This window comes from Hippocampus comes, unplaced genomic scaffold (genome assembly GCF_001891065.2).
Source record: "Hippocampus comes isolate QL1 unplaced genomic scaffold, H_comes_QL1_v1.1 scaffold57, whole genome shotgun sequence".
NCBI lineage: Eukaryota > Metazoa > Chordata > Actinopteri > Syngnathiformes > Syngnathidae > Hippocampus > Hippocampus comes.
In genome coordinates, this window is record NW_017805039.1 from 1,903,805 (window position 1) to 1,927,961 (window position 24,157).

The 24,157-nt window shown below is 40.4% G+C and overlaps 1 long non-coding RNA gene across 2 annotated transcripts in view; it reads right to left on the reverse strand.

The window, feature by feature from the left end:
* The window catches only part of LOC109512477 (uncharacterized), a 53,252-nt gene that overhangs the window by 13,803 nt on the left and 15,292 nt on the right, over positions 1–24,157 (reverse strand). For both annotated transcript variants that reach the window (XR_002167526.1, XR_002167525.1), the window contains exon 3: positions 254–420. This is a non-coding gene — a long non-coding RNA (uncharacterized LOC109512477). The remainder of the gene's footprint in view (positions 1–253; positions 421–24,157) is intronic.

The following is a 24,157-nucleotide window of genomic DNA, read 5'->3' on the forward strand; positions in this document are numbered from 1 at the left end:
TGGAGTGCACTTGAATGGGCAGATGTTCACTTTTTGGCTGGCTCTCATTCGTTATTTTGAAAAAAAAACGCATCCAACATCCACTTGTGCTGGTCTCCCACGTCAGTCATTGCACCACCCGCCGTGACCTCAGCGTGCAGGTCATTGCGCCACTAACGCCGGAAAAGCTCGCAAATGAAACCTGGACAACCACAACCACGAAAATCCAACCTCCCTGCAGGTGTTTTCAAGACATTTACAGCCACTTCCTTACATGAGAGGAGAAATGAACTCCTCGCGTGGGCGGTGGGGTTGGAGGGCAAGGTCGTGCCAGAAAAGAAGCAAAGCGGCAGCTGCAGAGCTCTTCCTCGGCCTGCCGTCACGCCCTCGCGCCGTCCCGTGATGTTGATGAAGTCATGAGGCTGACTCAGCAATGCAGGGCTGCAGCACAAAGACAGACGGGGAAGAAAAAAAAAAAAAGAACATGAAGGAGATGCTTCAAAGACACACAAATGGACAATTCCTCACCATGTGGGGAAAATAATGCACGATAAACTTTGAAATTCAAATTCACTCAGGGGATTTATTGGTGCGTTCATGGACCGAACACCTCTTGTAAATTTTGCCTTCCAGCTCCTTGTTCGATTACCACCAGAGATGTTCTGCTTCAATTCCGATTGGTATTTAACCCTTTCATGCACCCTGTAACCTGATAACATGAGAAGCTGTACACTGTAGTAACCGCTGTCCCTGAAAGAGGTTAATTTTTTTTTTTGATTGTTTGTTTTTCTTTCCATCATGGCACCAGGACAACGCTGAGCAATCGTCAACAGTACTTCGAGTGTTGCAGGGCACTTCCAAAAAAAGACTGCAATGTATTTGTAGCTCAAACAGCTTTTTTTCCATCATGACACCAGGATAACACCGAGCAATCGTCAACAGTACTTCGAGTGTCGCAGGGCACTCCCAAAAAAGACTGCAATGTATTTGTAGCTCAAACAGCTGTTGCCTTTCAAAGTCCTGAAACATTGAACAGCTGGACATGAGCGATCCAAAAGGTTCAGGGTCAAATTAAGGTCGCACACAAAAGCATCTTGAAATTTCACCTCATAGCTGGAGCTTTTTTCCAAGTTGCAATCAGCTTATACGACACGGAGCACCATAAAGTCGGTCTATTTTAACGCTAATTGCACATTACAACATGTGGAAAGTTTCCAAACTTTGAATTCGTCTGAGAGACTGTTTACATGCCTCGGTAGGAGCTGCTAATTTGGTTAGCAACAAAGTTCAAAGGCTCTCCGCAGTTCACTCTTTCCTGTCCGGATTTGAACAAATGAACGATGGTAATTCCAGTTTTTGGATGGGGAAAAGGAAGACGTTTATTTTGGGGAAGTGTTTATTTCCGACATTTATCGGCTTTTGGCGTGATGTCGTTCGCAAGCAGACAGTGAGAGCGTGCGGGTGGGGTTTTGGGCGAAAACCATGTTGCCAAGGATTGAAAGTGATTGAACTGATTGTCCTGTTCCAACACGTAGCATTCCCAATTCATCTCCAACTCTTTCAGTCACGCGTCGACACCAAATTCACCCAATTACAAAAATCACACTGTCCAATCATTTCATCTATCAAAGCTGAATTCTGTGACTCATATTCCGATCATAGTTTGAGTGTCATACGTTTCCTCCTCAATGCATTACTCATCCCATTTTGATTTCTGGCGCAGTCTGTGTTGATAAAGATGTCAATCAGTGTCGCGGCAACAATGGTGGGTCAACATGTCATTTGGTGTCTTTATATGAAGATAATGTCCTTTGTTTTGGTCTAAAGAAGCACAAGAACATGAGGAAAATGTTGAAATTTAATAAACAGATCTAGCGGATACTCCATGAATTGCACCTTATTAAAAATATTCATTCCGTGTCTTTTATGCATTTTTTTCACTTTTAAATTATCCTGCGGGCCTGATCGAACCTCCTTGCGGGCCGATTCCGGCCGGAGCACCATAAAGTCGGTCTATTTTAACGCTAATTGCACATTACAACATGTGGAAAGTTTCCAAACTTTGAATTCGTCTGAGAGACTGTTTACATGCCTCGGTAGGAGCTGCTAATTTGGTTAGCAACAAAGTTCAAAGGCTCTCCGCAGTTCACTCTTTCCTGTCCGGATTTGACTCCAAAGTAAAGTGCATGAGAGTAATCCAGCCTAGATATGATAACTTTTCATACTGCAGTTGTGTAAAAAAACAAATAAAATTGTCGAACTGGTTAATAAAATCCCTGGCCAATTTAAGGACAGGAACTAAAATGTAACACGCAAGCATGTATCACTGTACAAATCCCGAGAGAGTAGTCGCGTAATGTAACGGCTCAATCGTGAAGTGAAACTGCCTTTCTTGCTGAAAGTGTCAACTCGGTCTGCCGTAGGGAAGGCAAGAGGGAGGTCGGACGCAGTCGCGGACAAGCTTTTAACACCCATCGCGCTTATTTAGACAAATGTGTTGGAGGCGTACGCGCTCTCCATCTTGCAAAGAAGACAAAGTGCCGAGTCATCCATCACACGTTCGTGTCCCCCGATGTGATTTATCCATCCAGGCAATTAATCAAGTCAAGTGCCCCCGAGACTGAGCATAAAAGCCCCTTTTCTTGAGCGTTGTAAATTTTACTCAATATCAACGGTTTGCTTACGACACATGGAGTAGATATCCTGCGGGCCTGATCGAACCTCCTTGCGGGCCGATTCCGGCCCACTAGCCGTATGTTTGACACCCCAATCATCTATTGAATAGATGATTGTTGTTGCATTTTCTGAAAAAAACGCCCTCTAGGGGCAAAAAAAAAAACAATTGCCCCCCCAAAACAGGAAAAAAGCAGAAAAAAGTCAAAATCAGTGGCGTGCAAAGGTGTGTGTGTGTGTGTGTGTGTGTGTGTGTGTGTGTGTGTGTGTGTGTGTGTGTGTGTGTGCGTGTGTGTGGAGGGAGGAGATGGGGGTCACTTCAGTTGTCCTTCCCCTGTGTGTGGAGGGAATGGGGGGGGCACTGGAGGTAAGACGAAATTTGGTGGTGCAGCTAACACATGCACAAAAAAAAAAAACAAAAGTAAAGAACAAAGCATTTGGAGCAAAGTGTACTCTGACAAACACCTGCTTGTGAAATGGAAACCAAATTGCCCTCAAACGGTATCATCAAGTCTCACAGCTTTTTACCAAACATCCGATTTCAAAAAATTCGTCTGAAAATTCTTTTCACCACAAGTAACCCTTTCATGCACCCTGTAACCTGAAAACGTGATAAGCTGTCCACTGTAGTTACCGCTGAAAGGGTTCATGCGTTTATCTATGGCCAGCGACATATAGACACAGTCAGAACAATTTAATTAATATGCTTCCACTTGATGACAGAAGGCACATACTCAACCTGCGCGTTCACTTTTTGGTGATTTTTTTTTTTTTTTGGAGTGGTTTGGTGATATTTGTCTGACTGGATAAATGTGAAGAAACTTTGTTTAATTTCAAACAGGTCGCTGCTAGGTAACGTCATTTGGGAGCAAATGAATGGCGTGAACAAGTTTTATTTATAGGCTATTTTTAAAACAACCTCAGCTCAGGCAAAATTCAAAAAAATATCTGAATAAAACATATGCTTATTGAACATACAGTAAGACCATTTTTTAAAAAAAAAAACGTAACAAAGTTGAAAACTACAAAGCAGGCACTAAAATTAGGCCTCGGTTCTCATGTCACATTTTGGACGCCAATGAGGAAAAATGAGTTTTGCTTCTGGTGCTGACTGACTCCAAAGTAAAGTGAATGAGAGTAATCCAGCCTAGATATGATAACTTTTCATACTGCAGTTGTGTAAAAAAACAAATAAAATTGTCGAACTGGTTAAAAAAAAACCCTGGCCAATTTAAGGACAGCAACTAAAATGTAACACGCAAGCATGTATCACTGTACGAATCCCGAGAGAGTAGTCGCGTAATGCAACCAACGGCTCAATCGTGAAGTGAAACTGTCCTTCTTGCTGAAAGCGTCGACTCGGTCTGCCGTAGGGAAGGCAAGAGGGAGGTCGGACGCAGTCGCGGACAAGCTTTTAACACCCATCACGCTTATTTAGACAAATGTGGTGGAGGCGTACGCGCTCTCCATCTTGCAAAGAAGACAAAGTGCCGAGTCATCCATCACACGTTCGTGTCCCCCGATGTGATTTATCCATCCAGGCAATTAATCAAGTCAAGTGCCCCCGAGACTGAGCATAAAAGCCCCTTTTCTTGAGCGTTGTAAATTTTACTCAATATCAACGGTTTGCTTACGACACATGGAGTAGAGAAAGCCACAAGAGAAAAGCAGGAGTGACAACTGCACTTGCTCAACTTCTTAAAGAGCCGTAAGACGAATGGCACCTCACCCAAAATTGACGGATTCCAGATTATAAATGGACGACTGTAATTTGTCTCGACACTCCTTAATGGGGTCTCTAATCAAAGTGTCTTGGACACGATCGTATGTTGTCCGCCATCTTGAGGGAAGAGGAATGACGCTTTTATTTTTTAAAACGCGCATTTATTTGGAGTGTAACTAAAACTACGGTTCGGTACGTACCGTACGTTGGTTTTAAAGCAATGGTTCAGTTCACTTTGAGTACGGTAGGGGTAACAAATTGCAAAACAGAAAAGCGCTTTTCTTTTGAGTACCGTATTTTCCACACTATAAGGCCCACCTAAAAGCATTCCATTTTCTCAAAAAACGACAGTGCGCTTTATAATCCGATGTGCCTTATATATGGATTAATATTTTGATTTTTTGGGGACATAGTCTTTTAAAAATTCTCTAAAGCACTTTGTTACGGCTGCAGCGGTTGTGAAAGCTCAATATAAATAAAGCTGTATTGCATTGTATTGTATTCCCATTAGCGTAGCTCCATCTACTGGATGCATAATGCAACCGCAGCCACGATTGTAGCTTCTATTCTATGCGCCCTGTATACGACAACAGTTTTAAAATAGGCCGTTCATTGAAGGTGCGCCTTATACTTCGAAGCGCCTAGTGCGGAAAATACGGTAAACGGGATTACGTTTTAAAATAAGCGGTTTGGAAAATGGATGGATGATAATGAAACATGCAAAAAAAAAAAATTTGTGAATTGTCCAATGAAAGAAACATTCTCGACTAAACATTAGCTTTCATCCATTTTTTTGTTCTCAAAAACGCAACATCAATAGTTTGTCTTCTTTTTTGGAAATGAATAATGGAGTGCCAACTAGGAGACTATTCTGGATGATTTGGGATGAGAGATCGTGAGTAGACCCTGAACTGGTTGCCAGGAGGTCGCAGGGCGCATATCGACAAACAATCATTCACACCCATGGACAATTCCGAGTTGTCATTGAAGCTAACGTCTTTTGAGTACAGTACAAAGAAATTCTTGGAGTACTGTGTAATGTGTGTTTGTTAAACCAATTCATTGTCCAAATAGGTTGCACGATGACACAGCAAAAAATCTATTGAGGTTGGCAAAAAAACTCGTGTCATCTAACTTGTGCTGTTTTGACACCAAAAGACTTCTGAGGAATCCCAAACAAAGCAGCTTCTTGTCACATCTTATTTATTTATTTATTTATTTGATTTTTATTTTTCCAGGGCCTGATCGACACTGCAGGCAAAGAGGAATGCCTCAAAATAATTTGACCTCAGTTGTGATTATGGATTCAACAGACGGGACAAACAACTGTAAAAAAATATATATATTAAAAAAAAAGGTCAAGCACGTGCCTAAGAACCGAAAGATACTAACATACATTTGAGGAAACAATTATTTTGCTTCGCCAAACACTTTTTTTTTTTTAGAAGAGAACTTGCATAGAGGAGCTAAAGAGTGCGTTGTATAAAGTGTAATATGGGACTTGGGGCCCGTCGCATATTAAACGTCAAGTTGCCTCATGGTGACAAGCATACAACGGCTCAGCGGAATCCTTTCATCTATTTCCACTCATTGTCTAAAAAAAAAGCATCCCGACTTTCAATCTTGAGGAGGTCTAATGCTGCAAGATTCTCGCAGAGTGACGAAAAGGTGGAGTTTCTTGACATTTCTCAGACTGTTCCAGGAGTCAAACTATTTTCAACATGTGCTGCTTCACCATTTTTCTAATATATATATATCTTATTTCTTCCATTTAAAATTTTGAAATATATTCCTACCCAGCGCTGACTTCAAGGCTCTATTGTGTTTCGGCTAAATAGCATTTGCGCGTAACCAGCCACTCATCACATTAGCCATGAAGACAAATGACACGTGAGCAAGTACGTCATTGAGTTGATAAATGACTCGGTCAAATGAGTTTGGGCCCAGTTTGATAGATGAGACGATGTTTTTAGACTACTTAGTTAAACAGCGGCAGGTCGAAGGGTAAACGTCAGCGAATGGTGTGAAGGACAAGTCTCCCTCCGGGTGCTTTACACACTTTTTCGAACCTTCGTACCCGAGATGTGTATCACGTCCGCGTCACAGGAACGATGCCAAGACCTGAATCACCGCTTTGCTTACGTGAGTGTTTGTGTGACTTGAGTGCAGACGGGGTAAGCGTCGAGTTTGTTTGTAGGATAATATTAAACAATGTTGGCGGAGTGCTGCATTTGCTGTCCAGAGGGTACATCCACTCCCTGTTGTTTTTTTTTTTTCATTTTTATCTATTCGAATAGGGGTCACTATTTGAGGAAATACGGTACCTCTGTTTCACTCATTTCTGAGGTCAAAAATTGTGAAGGTTATACTAAAATGGAGAAAATAATTCCGATTTTTGGCACCCTTTCAAGAAGTGGTATCATGATCCAACTTTTTCCATGTACGATACGATACTGATATTGTGCCCAATACGACTGTCCAAAACCGATATCGTCCGATACAATATCAGCAGGAATGATACATCCATCCATCTGAGCCACTTCATCTTCTCAAGTGTCGCAGGGGGTGCTGGAGTCTATCCCAGCCGTCATCGGGCAGTCGGTGGGGGACACCCTGAACCGGTCGCCAGCCAATCGCAGGGCACACAGAGACGAACAACCATCCGCGCTCACAATCACACTTAGGGACAATTTAGAGTGTTCAACCAGCCTGCAATGCAGGTTTTTGGAATGTGGGAGAAAAGTGGAATACCCGGAGAAAACCCACGCAGGCCCGGGGAGAACATGCAAACTCCACACAGGGAGGCCGGAGGTCGACGCGGTAACCACTGCACCACCGGGCCACCCGGAATGATACATGCGTTTATTTATTCATTTATTTTTTAAATACGAAACGTTAGGAGAGACTTGATCAATTGATACGAATCAAACAAATAATAGTTAGCAAGAGGTAAGTATGAGAAAAAAATGACCTATTTATTCCAAACATTTGGGTAGCATAAATTCTCAAACATGACAATGTACCTCACTTGCATAAAATAGATTAGAAAATAAATTATAAGGACCTCGAGAAAATAATCCCAATCAAGTCAGTTCAAATAATATACTCTTTCAGGTGCAAAAAAACAATTCAAGTTTACTTCAGTACATTCAGAATCAATTTTTTTTTACATTTGGTATATGGCGGGAACGGCGTCTTGGATGGACTGCTTGTATATGAGTGCAAATGTGAAATTTCACATTAGACTGATGACATCCTGTTAATGCGCTCAAGCCAGACGCAGATTTACATCATCAAAGTGAAGCGTCCAGCTCGGGTTAGCCATGTGGCTTTCATTACCTGCATGCCATCGTCGTTCGGGGTCAAGCGAGGACACCAAAGCGGTGTGGCATGAAACAAATAAAAATGAGTGACGTGCGAACTCGTTGGACGCTTTGGCTGCCGCGCCATTTTTTTTTTCTTTTGTTGGCCAAAAAAAAAAAAAAAAGGGGGTTTGGTTTCACAAGAGAAGTGCTGACTCATCAGATGGACGTGAAGATAAAATGAAAGCAGAAAGAGAGGTGGAACAAAATGGAATTTTTCAGCCCCTCCCGCATGCATTGAACCCATTTCAACTCACTAAAACACATTTTTTGAACACATTATAGATTTGAACATACACAGAATGCATTCCAGCCTCCGCCACAAAAACACCAACTGTTTGATAATATTGTGTTGTATAATATTTAGAGGTGATTAATCGATTAATCGATTCGTCCACAAATAATTAATGATCAAATTCATCGCTAATTATTTTGAAGACGTTCAATTGACAATTGTCAAGAATCCTCAGAATTTCAGTCGCTCAACAGTACATATTCTCAGAATTTTGGAGTCCGCAGTAAAAGCAAACTGATTATCTTTGTGTTAAATCAAAATTTGACGTTTACAAACAAAGTGCTTTTACTTTGGAAGACAGTGGAAGACAAGATTTTCTGACCTGTCACGAACGAGACCACTAACTGAATTTTTTTCATTTCTGTGTATTTTCTGCACTGTCAATTTCAAAGAAAATCATAAAAAAAAAATAAAAAAAATTTAAAAATCTAGCCATGGAAATTAAAAGTGTTTTTGTTATCCAAGTTATTGATTACTTGACAAAACAATCCACGGATTATTGAAGCATTCAAATAATCGTTAGTTGCATGCAGCCCTACTAATACAGTACTTATATTCAAATACACAACGATACCATGATGGTATAAAAATTTAAAGAAGTTAAGAGTTTTTGACCTATTTTATGCTTCAATGCAAAGGACATTGTGCTGCTCCGTCTGGCCACCCGGGGGCAGTCTAATAAAGACGAGAGACATACACACACAAAGAAGAGTTTCCCTTCTGAAACAGTCAGCTGCATTAATAGTTTTTGCAAACGATTAAGAAGACGCGCTGTGAGCGTTGCCAAGTTGTCTGTCTACATGCATTTCTCCACCATTTGTGTTCAAAGAAAAATCTTAAAGCATCGTAAAACCCCAACACGGATGCTATTTGTTTACGGCCTTTCGCATTGTTAGTAAAGTGCCGCAATTTCACAATAATCAAATCAATAATCAAAAAGAAAAGTCAGATTCTTTCGTTCCAAAACAACTCTTCAGTGTGGAATGAATTGAAAATAATTTTTGAAGGTAGAAAAGGCCAGAGGTCACTTGAATCGGATTGGATTTTTAAGCCCTGCAAGGGAAACAAATCCTCACGGTCCACTTTTGTGCATCAAATAGATCCAAACTATTCTAACGAGAGAATTTATAATCTGAGGGAATAACCGTTACGCATCGCACCCTATCTCCCCCCCGAGGCCTGTTTTTTGTCCCGTGGCGACATCACCGGCAGACACGCCTTCACTCCTCCAAGTTTTATAATCATACGAAAGAACAAACAACAATTTGAAAGATGAGCCCGTGATCCATTAGTCAATACAAAGGTGAACAATCAAACACAAAGATGAGGAGGCGGACGGGGGGAGTAAGTGAGTGAGATATGAAAGTTTATGTGCTCTTGCTCAAGAGGCACAAGAGGTCAACTTCCCAGGGCAGCTGCAGATGGAGATTCTAACAGCCAAAGATTCAAATGGTTCTTCAAGTAAATTAAAAAAAAAAAAAGCTTCATTATAATGAAGCAAAGTGACTCGATGGAGGTTGCCCGTGTCAAAAGGAGTTGGCCGAAGCCTATCTGAAGTTACCATTTTCATTTGTTATGACAACTACCGCAAACAATTTGTCAGGTGTCTTTCAACATCGGCGGGATTCTCACAGTGATAAAAGAACGAGCTTCTTAGTCTGTTCTGCACACAGGATACAACCGGATTTGAGTCATGGAGGCGTGGCCTCCCCTTCTCAACCCGTCTGTGTGATGGACTGTCTCCACTTTAGTTAATTCATCCCGAAAGAGGGGAGTCAGGGGGGGAGGAGAGGAGAGATAGGGGGGAGGTTGTTACAGAAAAGAAGAAAAGAGGAAGAAGCAATGAAGAGCCAGAATGCTTCGAACTCTGCACTTCCCCACATCGTCGTTTGCGTTGGCGTGGGAAGGGAGCAAAAAAAAAAAAAAAAAACCAAGTCACATTTGCAGCTCCATTTACTCAATACAAATGACCAAATGACGAGCTCGCAGGCCTGTTGCAAAAACAGCTCAGCAGTGATGGGGCATTGTGATTTTCTGGGAACGTTGCGAGTGATCATTTGGAAATTTAAACGATGGAAGACGTTTATCGAAATGAGCTCTTTCCATTGTGAAAAATCAGCGGGAAAGATCAGTGTCGTCTGATAAATGAAGGACTGTCACGAACAAAGCATTTTAGAATTGATGACCGTTTCAATTATTCCATCCATTACACTCCACGACCCGAGGCAGATATTTTTGTGACGAGCAATTTTTCGACTTTATCCCAAGCCCGAAACATGACCTATAATTATAACGTCATTAAATGTCTTTTGACCGACTATGTTAATTAAGATCCAGACAGTATGATAACCGGGAACAAAATTATCACAGTATCACAGTATTGTGTAAAGTACATAAAGGTCATTTTAGAGTTGTCAATTACAACTCTAAAATGACCTTTTTGGAAATATTTCCGAACATAAAAGCATTCTTACATTGAACACAATCTATTTGAAATCTATAATACTAGGTACAGAAGAAAGGTGTACCATGTTCAGTTATAGAAATCAATGTTCACATTCTTCTTCTGTTTGAATTCTTCTTAGCAAGTCACAGTGTCCCATAAGTGGCGAGCTTTTCTGAGAATGGACCCATGGGCTAGTCATGTTGTCCTTGGGGCTAACTAGTACCCACTGGCACATTTTCTTATTTTTATTTTTTTAGGACAATGCACATGAAATCATAGCACAAAGGCAGCCGTGTATGCAGTTTCTTTTGTCTTGCCCCTCCCACCCCACCCTCCTGAGTAACTGCTCACCTCTCCCCTCTCTGCTTGCAGAGATGGAAAAAAAAATGAATTGGAGGCAATTAACTAAGGGACTCATTTACTCAATTCTGCAAGTAGTCAATCATGTCAACAATTTTCGTACGTGAGATCTCGGAGCCTGTGCGAGTCCGGTCTGGAACGAATGATGTCGAGAAGCCAAGGATTGCATTCATACAGTGAGCATTGTGGAGGCCAGGAATATGCATTCACGATGCCTGACTCATAAGACATTTTTATTATAGCACCCACACTCGGTAACTCTTGCTTTGACTCACACACACACACACACACACACACACACACACACACACACACACACACACTATTAGTTATAAATAGATACTGAAAACTGCACCAGTTTAGTGTCAGAATGTACTTATGGAAGGTTTATACAATGGTTGTGTGTTAATGCTTGTCAATCACAGAGTAGTTTTTACACAAGTTTTATAAAACGTTTATAACATGTTTATTAATTTATTAACAGTTTATGTGGCATACTTAAGAGGAGTTATAAATGGTTTGTTTAGTGGTTATCCATGGTTGTTTTGCACACATTTTAATGCTTTGTAAAGACGCAAGTCATACTTTTAAGCAAAGTGCAGCCACTTTTTGCTTAAAACCTATTTAACATTTTCAAACTGTAAATAAAGGGGTTATAACCTGTTCATTAACTGTTTTGAAATAGTGAAGAAAAAAAAGAAGGCTTTGTAAAGATGTAAGTTATACAATGCAATTTAAACATACAACACCTCATGTTCAAAAGTTTTGTTGCTTAGTTGAAGATTTTTGTCATTTTTATCATACGTATTATGAAGAGATATAAACCATTTATTAACTGATTTTAACTAGGTTGTCTTCCGTTGTTCAATAAGGTTTCATAAAGACAGTATACTACATTCAAGTAAAGACAAACGAAGAATAGCTCCACAACTATTCAAAGTGACTCGGTAAGCTGCAGTAATATCAGCGTTTTTTTCAAGGCACTGACCTACGTCAACAGTCTAACCTCGTACTGACTTTTAAAAAATATTATTTTACAGTACAGTATTTCCAAAAACTATTATAGTTATTTGTTGAAAGCGTTTGTTTTTTGGTGCTTGGGCCTGAAAAACAGGTTTTGGTCTTTGGTTTCATTGTATACATAGTTCAGTATTGTATAATAACTGTAAAAAATAAAGCTCGTTACCTCACGGATTTCCCCTATCACTGGTTCTTTTTGGAATGTAACCCCCGCGATAAACGAGGGATTACTGTACACAATAAGATGAATCGTATGTTTGGAAAGTGACCGTATGCTTCCGCTACATTTAATGCACACATGACCGGCATATTCAACCAATGCTACATTACAAGATACGGGGAGTTTTTTTTTTTTTTTTTTTCTCGCAAATCGCAGTCCCCCCCACCCCAAAAAATTGCATGTCAGGTCATTCGTATCTCAAGGCATGACTGGCTATTAATATTCATCCAGTATTTCCACCAAAAGCTGCTCAAACCGACTAGCACGTTTGTGGAAGAGCTTCCAAACAGCAAATCAAAAAGTTCCCACGGCGCCTGTTGAGCTGGCGGGCGTCGCCACGCTGACGCGACCGGTGGAACGGCTGGCGGTGGCGCTCATCTGGACAGATTATCAACAACCAGGCAGCCAAATTCATCTTTTCCCGTGTCTCCGACGGCCTCATTTGAATGTGTAAATGTCAGACAGTCGAGTTCACATGGCCCCCGCATGCAAATCAAACTGAGACAGACTGAGGCATGTGTGTGTGAGAAGTGTCAACACACACGCAGTATGCTGTATCATGGTGGCTCCATATTGTGCTCAATTACAATTTTGTCAAGTGTCACATCAACCTATCAAAATAATGATTACCTTTTTTTTTCACGGTCGTAGTTAACGGTTCACTTTCCGCGGCTTCGCTGTTTCACAGATTTTTTTAGTGCAGTTTTTTTAATGCTTTTAAACAGTGAATTGCGTTCTGCATCCTGATTGGCCAAGGCACTGACCTACGTCAACAGTCTAACCTCGTACTGACTTTTAAAAAATATTATTTTACAGTACAGTATTTCCAAAAACTATTATAGTTATTTGTTGAAAGCGTTTGTTTTTTGGTGCTTGGGCCTGAAAAACAGGTTTTGGTCTTTGGTTTCATTGTATACATAGTTCAGTATTGTATAATAACTGTAAAAAATAAAGCTCGTTACCTCACGGATTTCCCCTATCACTGGTTCTTTTTGGAATGTAACCCCCGCGATAAACGAGGGATTACTGTACACAATAAGATGAATCGTATGTTTGGAAAGTGACCGTATGCTTCCGCTACATTTAATGCACACATGACCGGCATATTCAACCAATGCTACATTACAAGATACGGGGAGTTTTTTTTTTTAATGTATTCTGCTATAATGCTCATAAAAATAAGTCTACATTGACTTCCCAAACACCATTTTTGATGATATACATTTCAAAGTAACCACGAAGCACTCCAGTGGTTACGCAAGTGGTCCGTGTTGATGACTGGAGGGAGCTATAAAAGCAGGTGAAAAACAACATAAACACATTACAAGGCATTCATTAAGGGTTCTGAACTACGTGAGGCAATTCTCAACATTGGGCACGTTTCAGCTCTCCTGCCACACAGAAATGCTACCATGACGTCATAATATTAACCACACGGTAGCTACAGTACAACCGAAATACGTCATCCACAGGACATAACCAGAATTTGACATATAATATACAAATATGTACAGTCACGCACTGCCATATGATATACGTACACACTGTGTCGTTAGATTTTTTTTTAAAAGCACCCCCAAAAAAGTACATAGCAAAACAGAAAGGAAAAATACCCGCAACAACAAAATTGCAGAAGTATGCACACGTATACACACACACACACACACACACACACACACACACACACACACACACACACACACACAAAAGAGCGCAGACAGAAATAAACAACCACTGGCACTACACGTGTATGCACGCACGTGCATAAAATATAATAGTACATGCTCAAATCAGGAACAACAGTCTATTAGCACGCCAATTATTAATTATGCCAATATATCAATCTGGCGGCGTCAATCCAAATACGCAATATGAAACCAAGTCAACCACACACACGCGCACACACACACACACACACGCACAGCGATCAATCAGAACATAACACCATACATAATGTGCAACATCAGAATGTGTCACCACGTCTATAAGATGACAGGACAAAGTTCCACTTTGATTTTAGCAATTCCGAATTAGAACATAATCACGTTTCACCTTCGCCGTGCATGTGAATACCGTCAATATTGCGCGTAGGTGTCATTTTGAAAGTCACACGGCAGCTTTCTGTCAATATGAATTTGATGCATGTGCAGCGGTAAGGAAACACGCCGCCTGGCACGCACACGCGCACGCTTTAAATTTATCCTTTTGCTTGTTGTCGCCAAAAAGGTTAAAGTGTGGTGTTTTTGTGTGTGTGTGTGTCTCTCTTCTTTTTCGTTCCAGTCGAAAGTGAGTGGGTTGTCAGAGAAGAGAAGAAATTTCCCCTCATGTTCTTTGCTTGTTATTATCGCTCCTCCGTAAGCAGCACGCGGTTTCACTTTGACTTTTTGCATTTATTTGTGGAAAAAAAAAACAACAGCAAAACAACATCAAGTCAGCTAACACGCAATCTAGACGCGAGATGAAAATGACAAATTTGAGGCTTTGTGGGCTAAATTGTCAATTCGGAGCAACGTTGGGGCGAGAGGAGGATTTCAAGTGGCAGGTGCGGTTCACATGCATAGTTGACACGTTACGCAATCAATTTAAGTGGCGGGATGATCACAAATCGGCACAATTGGGCAAAATCGTCATCGGAAAGTAATACTTAAGTAGAAATTATGCTGTCAACATTTACGTACGTCTTATTTTATGAATTCTAATGAGAATGGAAGTCTGAAACGATTAGAAATTAACTTTGGGCTGGCCAAATTGTGAACTATGAGCAATGTGAGGCTGATGTGTTGTCACTATCAGGGCATTTAAAATCAAATTTCTTCTTCTTAAATTGGAGCAGGAATTTAAACGCAATTTAAAAAAATGGACAAAATTGGCACCCAAAAAAAGGATATTAATCATCAATTGTGATTTCAACATTTAAACATGAAATGGTTATGTCAACATTTCTTAATACTGTACATTATTTTTAGAAATGTAATCGATTATGTTTGCAACATGAATACCTGAATCTTTTTTTTTCTTCCACAATATAAATATCGTGTGTGATTTACACTGGATAAATATTGCCATCATTTTAAACTACAATTTAAAGAGTTCCTTTACAGGATTTGATGGAATTTGTATCTTCATTGAGATGCAAACTGGAAAGTGGCGCAAATAAATATGTGGTTGCCACTATTAATTCATCAGATTTTGTTTTTAAAGTGTGATTTTTGGGGTATTTGCAATTGTCTTAAATTATAGATCATGTTTTGACCAAGGGTGACATTTGTGGAAAACATTCGCAGCTTTAAAAAAAAAAAAAAAAATACATCGCACAGTCATCTCAGAATAAGATCTTGTCTCACACTGAATCACAGTTTCAATATTAGTAAGACATTGTATTTTTTTTATTTTGGTGTTTGTTTCCACAAAGCAACAAACAAACCCAAGCGTTTAAATGTTTATTTGTTTCACGCCGGCTCGTGGCCTGGCGGCACACACACACAAAAATAAATAAATAAAAATCAACACGCAGCAGCCGACGGGACTATTTGCACACCACAAAAATCAGTCACGTCGCAAGAGAGCCGGCACGTTTTTCCACCCCATAATGTCACACAGGCACAATGAATGTTTCAACAATAGACGGCAGAGAAATTCACAAGAAAGATGTGGGAAGAACACAAGTGCTTTGTGGAGGCCACTTAAAGACGACAACCCTGGAGGAAGGATGCCGGGTGTGCGATCGGGTTTCAAAAAGGTCGAAGGAAGCAAAGCCGAGACGAGCTCAAAATGACTTTTGCGCTTTCTCTGCGATAAAGGGGAAATAATGACTACAAAGTAACACAATACAGTCACTGCCATTAAAAAAATAATAATAAAAAAAAAAACAGAAGAGGCCCGCCCGTGTATCGGATTCCAGAAACGGGCGAAATTCAAAAGTGTACAATGATTGGAAGCAAATGTAATTAAAAAATTGGACAGTTCAGTAATTAGGTCAAAGTCACTGTCCTAAATCACCTTCAAAAATATTCATTTTTAAAAAATAAACACATACCTTACTAGAAAGACAATTAAATTGCTGTCCAATATTTGCCATTTTTCTCTTTGTGTTGTAACTGGTTGGAGGTGTTTGCACATTGCCAAGTTGCGTGCGCGCACGCCGACTGGTGTGTGTGTGTGTGTGTGTGTGTGTGTGTGTGTGTGTGTGTGTGCGTGTGTGTGTGTGTGTGTGTGGTCTCCCCCAACAGCGCGAACGGTTTGAGTCACCCGACAACAGCTTTCATTACTTTCGGGTGCGAGAAGATACGAAACAAAGTGTTTTGTTTTTTTTTTTGTCCACTGCAGTGAGACAACGAAATTTAACTACTACGAGTAACAGAAAGGTTGCGCGGAGGCTCAGAGTCAATGTGGCCAAGTGAGACAAATTGATCATCAAATTGTGTCTCTGCAGCCTATTTAGGCATCAAGCTGATGTTAATTAATTTAAAGTTTCCAAATGTAATCATGACTCAAATGCTTCGGACAACATAAAACTTAAGAGGCATGTTCCACTCTGGTTTACCTCTGCAGCCCATTTAGGCAGCTAATTAGTTGGGCTTCAATTAAGTGCTGCCCAATCTAATTTATGCCCAAAAATATAGCCAAAAACACACCCCCCCCCACACAAAAAATAAATAAAGCTTACATGAATGCTTTTGTACTTTGGTGAAATGCCCATTTAGGCGGCTAACTGGTCAGGTCTGAATTAAGTGTACCCTCTGAAACTATGTCAACATAACAAAACTCCCAAAACACACACGTTAGAAGCACGTTCCATTCTGGTGTAGCTATGAAGCCCATTTAGTTGGTAAACTGGACGGGCCTGAATTAATTGCACCCTCTGCTGGTCGCTACCAAGTCTAATCACGGCAAAAATGTGTCTGATCATAGCCACAACTACAAAACTAAAGATAAATGCATGATAATCCACTTCGGTACAACTCTGCCGCCCATTTTGGCAACTCACTGTTGAGGTCTCAAGTAAGTAAACCCTCGTCTGGTTGTAGCTAAATTGAAATATGACTCCAATGCTTGGACTCCAAGATAAAACATAGAAAACACAATTCCCAAAATACAAATGGTAAAATGGATAATAATCCACTGAGGTGCACATCTGTAGCCCATTTAGGCAGCAAACCAGTCACACCTGAATTAACTGATTACTGACAAATCTAATTATGACTCCGATGCACCAGAATACAGTGCAACATAAGAGCTCCAAAAAAAATTTGATCGACAATAATAAACCCTGGTGTACATCTGCAGCCCATTTAGGCAGCAAATTGGTCAGGTCAGAATTGAGTGGTCGCTGCTAAAACAACCATGTTTCCAGCGCTTCAAGCCATAACCATAAAACAAAACTCCCCAAAAACACAAAAGCATCCAATGCTGTTGATAAAAGTGAACTCTGCCGCACACTTTCAGCCCATTTACGCAGAAATTGCACAAAGGATTGAAATGAACTGAGGACCAGCGTGTGTGTGTGTGAATCCACCACTCAATCCCCTTTACCCCCCCCCCCACCCCCATCACCACTCCAGTTTCCAGTGCGTGGGTTTTGACACAGGAAACGGTTTCCTGTTTGCAACCAGAAGTCACAGTCACACAAACGCAGCGACGTTCCTAAAAACCCAACAAAAGCTGTTGTGGGGGAAGCCGACAAAAATTCCATTCCTTAACGATGCTTCTCATCCATCCAATTGTGCCATCACTGTTTGACTGCATTTCCTTGACACACAATTAAAACATTTGAATTATTTGAAATATTTTTATAGGGATGCAAGTACAATGACCCCATTTCCTTTCAAGATATAAACCATCATTTGGCTGAATTTTTGCTTTGACGCGTAAGTAAAAATTTAAGATACAAGCACTGTAAGGTGACAGTGAACTCAGCTCAACTTCACAACAAGCAGCAGTTCGGCAGACAAGGTAGAATTATTCTTCTTGAGAAAAAAAAAAAAGGTTTCACGCCATTTAGTGCCACTCTCAGTTGGAGTTTACTTTTAAACTAAACATAAAACTATTTTTTGGTATATTTAAAACCACAACTTTGCCTTCATAGAGTCGGATCATGTTAATACTAACAAACAATGCAAAATGCCATAGGCAGGCAGGGCGAATAGCACTCCCTTGACGCTATGGCGACTCGAACACAGATGGTGGAGCAACCAGTGTAGACAGACAAAATAACAATTCTCAGAGGCTTACATTCTTTATCTTTTGCAAAAAAAAATGATATTTTTACAGTTTACTGAATCAGTTGTGAAACTCTTGACTGTATGTGTGTATTACACTGCCACCAGGTGGGCACAGTCTACACACCAGAAGGAGCAGAACAATGTCCAATGAATTGAAGCAAAAACTGTTTACAGTGGACCTCTGCTATTCACATGAGATATGGGCTAGGTCCAACCCCATCCATCCATCCATCCATCCATTTTCTGATCCGCTTTATCCTCACAAGGGTTGCAGGGCATGCTGAAGCCTATCCCAGCTGTCTTCGGGCAGTAGGCAGGGGACACCCTGAACCGGTTGCCAGCCAATCGCAGAGGTCCAACCCCAAATAGCAAAAATTTGGCAATAATTTACGTTCATTGCAATTTCCTTGATTTTTTTTTGGGGGGGGGGGTAACGAAATGGGGGATCCAGACAAAAATACAGTGAATAAGTGGAAGGGTTGCAAATAAAAGAGGACATGTTCCCCAAACAATCGGTAAATTCGCGAAACAATACATCAATAATCACTTCCCCAAAATCTATGAAATGCTTCACGATCAACAACTGGATAAAGTGAACGGCGCAGGATCTCGTTGTGGACACGCTGCTTTAACATCTTGCTCACAACAAAGTGGAAAACTCAGCAGCAAGTCACTAAATGAGTTTTTTTGTTAAAATTGGATGGACGGCCAAGCGGGCATGGAGATATTTGGGTGGAAGTGAGTGTCATGTGACACGGACGATGCATGGGTGAGTATGTCCAGTCAGTGTTAGAGGTGAAGCGACCACCAGTCACACTTTTGTTGTCTTCTCACCCTGTGTGCGTGCGTCTTTGCGTGTAGGAGTGTTGTCGCTTACCAACAGTCCTCCTACAGTCTAGCACTAAAGAGACAAGCCACACATACCTGCCTCTTAAAACACCATTACCAGTACAAAATGAAACCAATCAGGAATGTCATGTCAATGCACTTATATAACAATCGGCAGCCATCATGGCGGCTAGCACAAAATGCTAACAGGGGATCAAAATTCAAAGTTCTTTGCTCACCCCCCACAAAATGTGCTACAACAGTTGAGTCCTATGAAACCAATGAGGATGAGGACTAACTACAGAAAGTACATCCATCCATCCATGTTCTCATCCGCTTTATCCTCACAAGGGTCGCGGGGTGTTCTGGAGCCTATCCCAGCCGTCTTCGGGCAGTAGGCGGGGGACACCCTGAACCGGTTGCCAGCCAATCTCATGGCACATAGAGTCAAACTATCATCCGCGCTCACACTCACACCTAGCGACAATTTAGAGTGTTCAATCAGCCTGCCATGCATAGTTTTGGAATGTGGGAGGAAACCAGATCACCCGGAGAAAACCCACGCAAGCACGAGGAGAACATGCAAACTCCAAACAGGAAGGCCGGAGCCGGGATCGAACACCGAAAGTACAAAACTACCAAAATGATCACACACACACACACACACACACACACACAGGCAGCTTTGCTCTGGGTCTACGCTCCATTATTGCCAGAAGAAGAAAATTCAATTTTGTACCAGTAAGGATGTTTAGTATTATTCCAACTCTTCATCTCCGCCCATCTGCAGAGTGAGTAAAACAATCTTGGGCCGTTGTCGGCTGTAATTTGGTCAAATAAATAAACGGCATATTAAAATCTGACATTGATAATGAGCGTATAAACACTTCAAATTAATAGACAACTACACTTAGGGCAGCGGTATTCATACATGTTTTTTTTTAAACATGTTTTCAATTGAATTAACTTAATCATATCCAGTAACTGGCTGCTTGGTTGGAGAGGGTAGAAGAGTCCAGATGTGGAGAGAATAGTGAGGATGTTGAGGTGGGGGGTGATCACGCCATTTCTTTTTCAGTTGTGATTCATGACTTTGGTTTTGGCGTCTGTGATGATGCAGTGGATGACGTGCGGGACGGCCCGAGGGAGCAGCTGCACCTTCTTCTCGCCAACACTTTCTTTATTTTTTTTTTGTGCAGGAAGTACGACTGTAGATCCTAGCAGGCTGCTTTAATTCGGACCATCCCTTGTCACTTCATGATGTCTTAGACTACTTCTCTTCACAATCACTCAAGTAAATGATACAAGTGTGATGTGACATGACACTCCGGGATCCTAAATAATTACTTCATTTCCAGTCTCAACTGGATTGTCTTTACCATGACCACAGTTTATTGGGGACCTTCTCTGCCTATTCTTGCTCTTATTTTCACTGCTTGTTTTGTAGTTCCTGCTATCCAACACGTGGCACAATATGGTGCTACACAGGAGACATAATTCGAAATATGGAGTTGCCTGCATACTGCAAAAAAAAAATCCACCATTTAACAAACAGTGATATTATTATATCGCCTTATAATAACTCTAAATTCACAGGAAATTCAAAACAGCTCAACTTTGGTCGTTTTCAAATCATCAACAAATGATGCACATATCATTGCTTCCTCATGTCCTGTCTGCATGGTCTCAGCTATCTCCTGTAAACCCCTGCAGGGCACGCAACTTTTTTTTTCTTTACAACTGATTAATGACTCACATGAAAGTAATATAAAAAAAAAAAAAAAAAAAAGATGAGTCACGCCAAGCTGCTCGCATTTGCAGTGGCTTTCATTTGTGCGCCCAACGTCAAACTAAAAGCAACAGGACAGGTTACTCTTAAAATTATATTTTTGTGACGTGAGTCTCGGAGATCAACTGGATCTGGACACAAATTCAATGTACTTCTCCTTTTCAGTCTCTAAAACCAAAGCCATAAAACCTTGTCGAAAGTAACTTTAACACCAGCACAATTCTGCTCAGTAGCCTAAGGGGAAAAAAAATAATGCTTATTAAATATAGTTTATTTCTTTATTTGGGGTTATGTACAGCAAATAAACTCATGTGTAGACATGCACCAGATTATATAGCTCTGTCGCTAATTTACATTTACAGTCCATGTAGCAAGGAAAAAGAAAACGAAGAAAAGCGTAGAAAAATTACAAGTGCTTAGGAGAGGCAAACCATATGCACAAACATTATACACACATATAATTGACATTATTGACACATTTTCACTAAGAAGGGGCATTACTCAAATAGCGTAAGCAAATTATACTGACATGAATGACATGTGTCACAACAATTTCCTAACATGAGTGTTTTACTCATAAGTGTATGCAAACACAACCACATAAATTGCATGACTGACGCTTATATACGTTCTTAAAGTGCAATAAATCATCCATGTTTTCTTACATATACAGCAGCCACGCGCAGGCCTAAAGTTGATTCATCTTGTTAACGCAATTATGTATTGTTGGTCACGACAAATGTAGAAATACTACATCAGTTCTTCTTTTTAATTCTTAAAACGTTCTCTCAAAGAATATTGAACATTTCCCTGTTTGTCCGTATTCGCACATAGCTCACTTATGCTTAATAGCTTGTTTTGGGCCTCCATTATCAATATAGTTCATCGCAGAGATGTTGTTGGATGCTAAATGCTAATGCTAGCCAGAGTTAGCATGTTTAGATGGAGCATTTTCTCAACACAAAGGTAGAAGTCATTTTAAAAGAGTGATAACATTGCCCTGGTTTGAATTTAGCTAGTTAGCTTGCTAAAGCAAACGCACAAACAGACAAACTAAACTCAAACTGTTAGCTTAGATGTACAGTATAGCAACTACAAGGGAATATGTGAGATTTTAACAGAGCATAGTGTGGTTGAAGCACACTTTTATTTTTTCATTTAAAAACAAGAACAACGACAACTGAAAGACAACGTATGAAACACTCCTTGACGACGTGCTGCTATATTGTGACAGCTTCTGAGAAACAAAACTGAGAGAGGTTCTGTGGCTTTCAAAGAGTGTTTTACGCACAAAGTCGAGCATGACAAGACTGACTACTTCATGAAATATATTAGACACACTGTTGACTGATGTACAGTACATGTGTGGTAAAACACGTATTGGCGACTTATAGGCAAACAAACAATGTGACAGGTTCCGCCAACTGCCGGCGTCGGCAGTTTATGTGTGTGTGCAATCGCTGGAGGCGACTCCTCTCTTCCCCCTCGCCAATGTATTTAAACAGGAAATGTGTAGATTGTTGTTTTTTTTTTTAATAGATTTAAATAATGAAATCATTGACATGATTGGATTGAAAAAGAAAATCAATGTAAAGCACGGCGCACATAATTAAAATGGAAAATGACAGTGGTCAGCAGCAAATTTTAATCAAATATTTTATTAAATATTACTAAATGTATTACCACATAATATGGATGATGATGATGATGATGATGACAATGATGATGATTATTGTTATTATTATCATTATCAAAACCTGATGTGCTTGAGAAAAAATGAGGGCAGATTCAGTATTTACAGTAATTATCTGGCTACTTATGCTTTGCCGTCATTGTGGTTTTTGAAGCAGCTGAAAGTGAGGAGATGATTATTTGTTCCTAAAAGTGGGCTTACTTGGAACTATTATGCTCTCCAACACACACACACACACACACACACACACACACACACACACACACACACACACACACACACACAAACAGCTTCAGGCTCCGCTTTGTGCACGTGTTAGCACCATCCTATTAAAAAACAAAAAAAAATAGGTAAAAAAATTACACAAATTTGTTATGGTGTTTCACAGTTTCAAGATTCCCACCGTGATTACCATTTCGCTCAAACGGAATCCATTTTAGAGACTCAGTGCAAACAAACGTACTATTACCATACGTGTGTACTTTGGGTCACGTTTGGAAAAAGTTTCCAAATTTCAGAGTGAGAGAATGACATTGAAAGTTGTTTTCATGGCTGCCAAATATCAAAACAGTTCAACGAGTAAAATAAAAAAAGGCATAGAAAGGCACTGCTATTGAGGGTAAAGAGAAACAAGATGACAAATGAGCCAAATATTTGTCTGTGTGTGTGTGCGCGTGTGTGTGTGTGTGTCATACATGCAAGTCAACGTCAGTGAGTCGATTCTCTATCGCCGTGGCAACCGGGCTTCACTGCCATTGCTGCAATCAGCTATCTCCCGAATCAAAAGGTCATCAGAAGACAACGCGCGCTAATCTGCAAGAGCCGCGCTAAAAATACATGCTGCTATCCAACAGACGTCGCAGCAGATTTGGACTCTTGTGAGACAAAAACAAATTCTAATCCGCTTCATTTAATTAAGTCATCATGGAAAATAAAAGGACAGACTCTGAAACGTACTTGAGTGTAAAAATACAAATTAAAAATGAACCTTTTCTGTCAATTTTGTGTGTGCATATATATATATATATATATATATATATATATATATATATATACACATACATACATATAAGGTATACTGATATTTATATCTGTGTGTGTTTAAAAGTGGAGAGGAGAATTAAGCAGTACTCAAGACAATTGAACACTAGAACAGTCACTAAGTATTTGTACTTTGGTACTTCCCACCACTGAGCGTGGCCAAACATCAGCGGCAAGCTGTGATACGTTAAAGCGATGTGTGATAACGTGTGAGAAAATAGTGCCCGCAGGAATAGTTGCGGTCGGTAAACTTTCGGTGCCGATTGTCATCATTCATTTGCATCGTGTCCCCGACTGACTGCAACGCAGCATCCCTGTCTCATTTCTTTACGGAGTAGACGCATAACAGCAGGCCTGTCTTGTGATAAAACGTAAGCGCCAGTGTCTGGGAAAACAATATGGAAATATTTAGCGACGCCTGATAATCTTTGTTGAATGAGGCAATATGGGCATACTGTGAACCCCTTGTGTATGCGATTAGGCATTTGTCAATTTGCAAATTTTCTT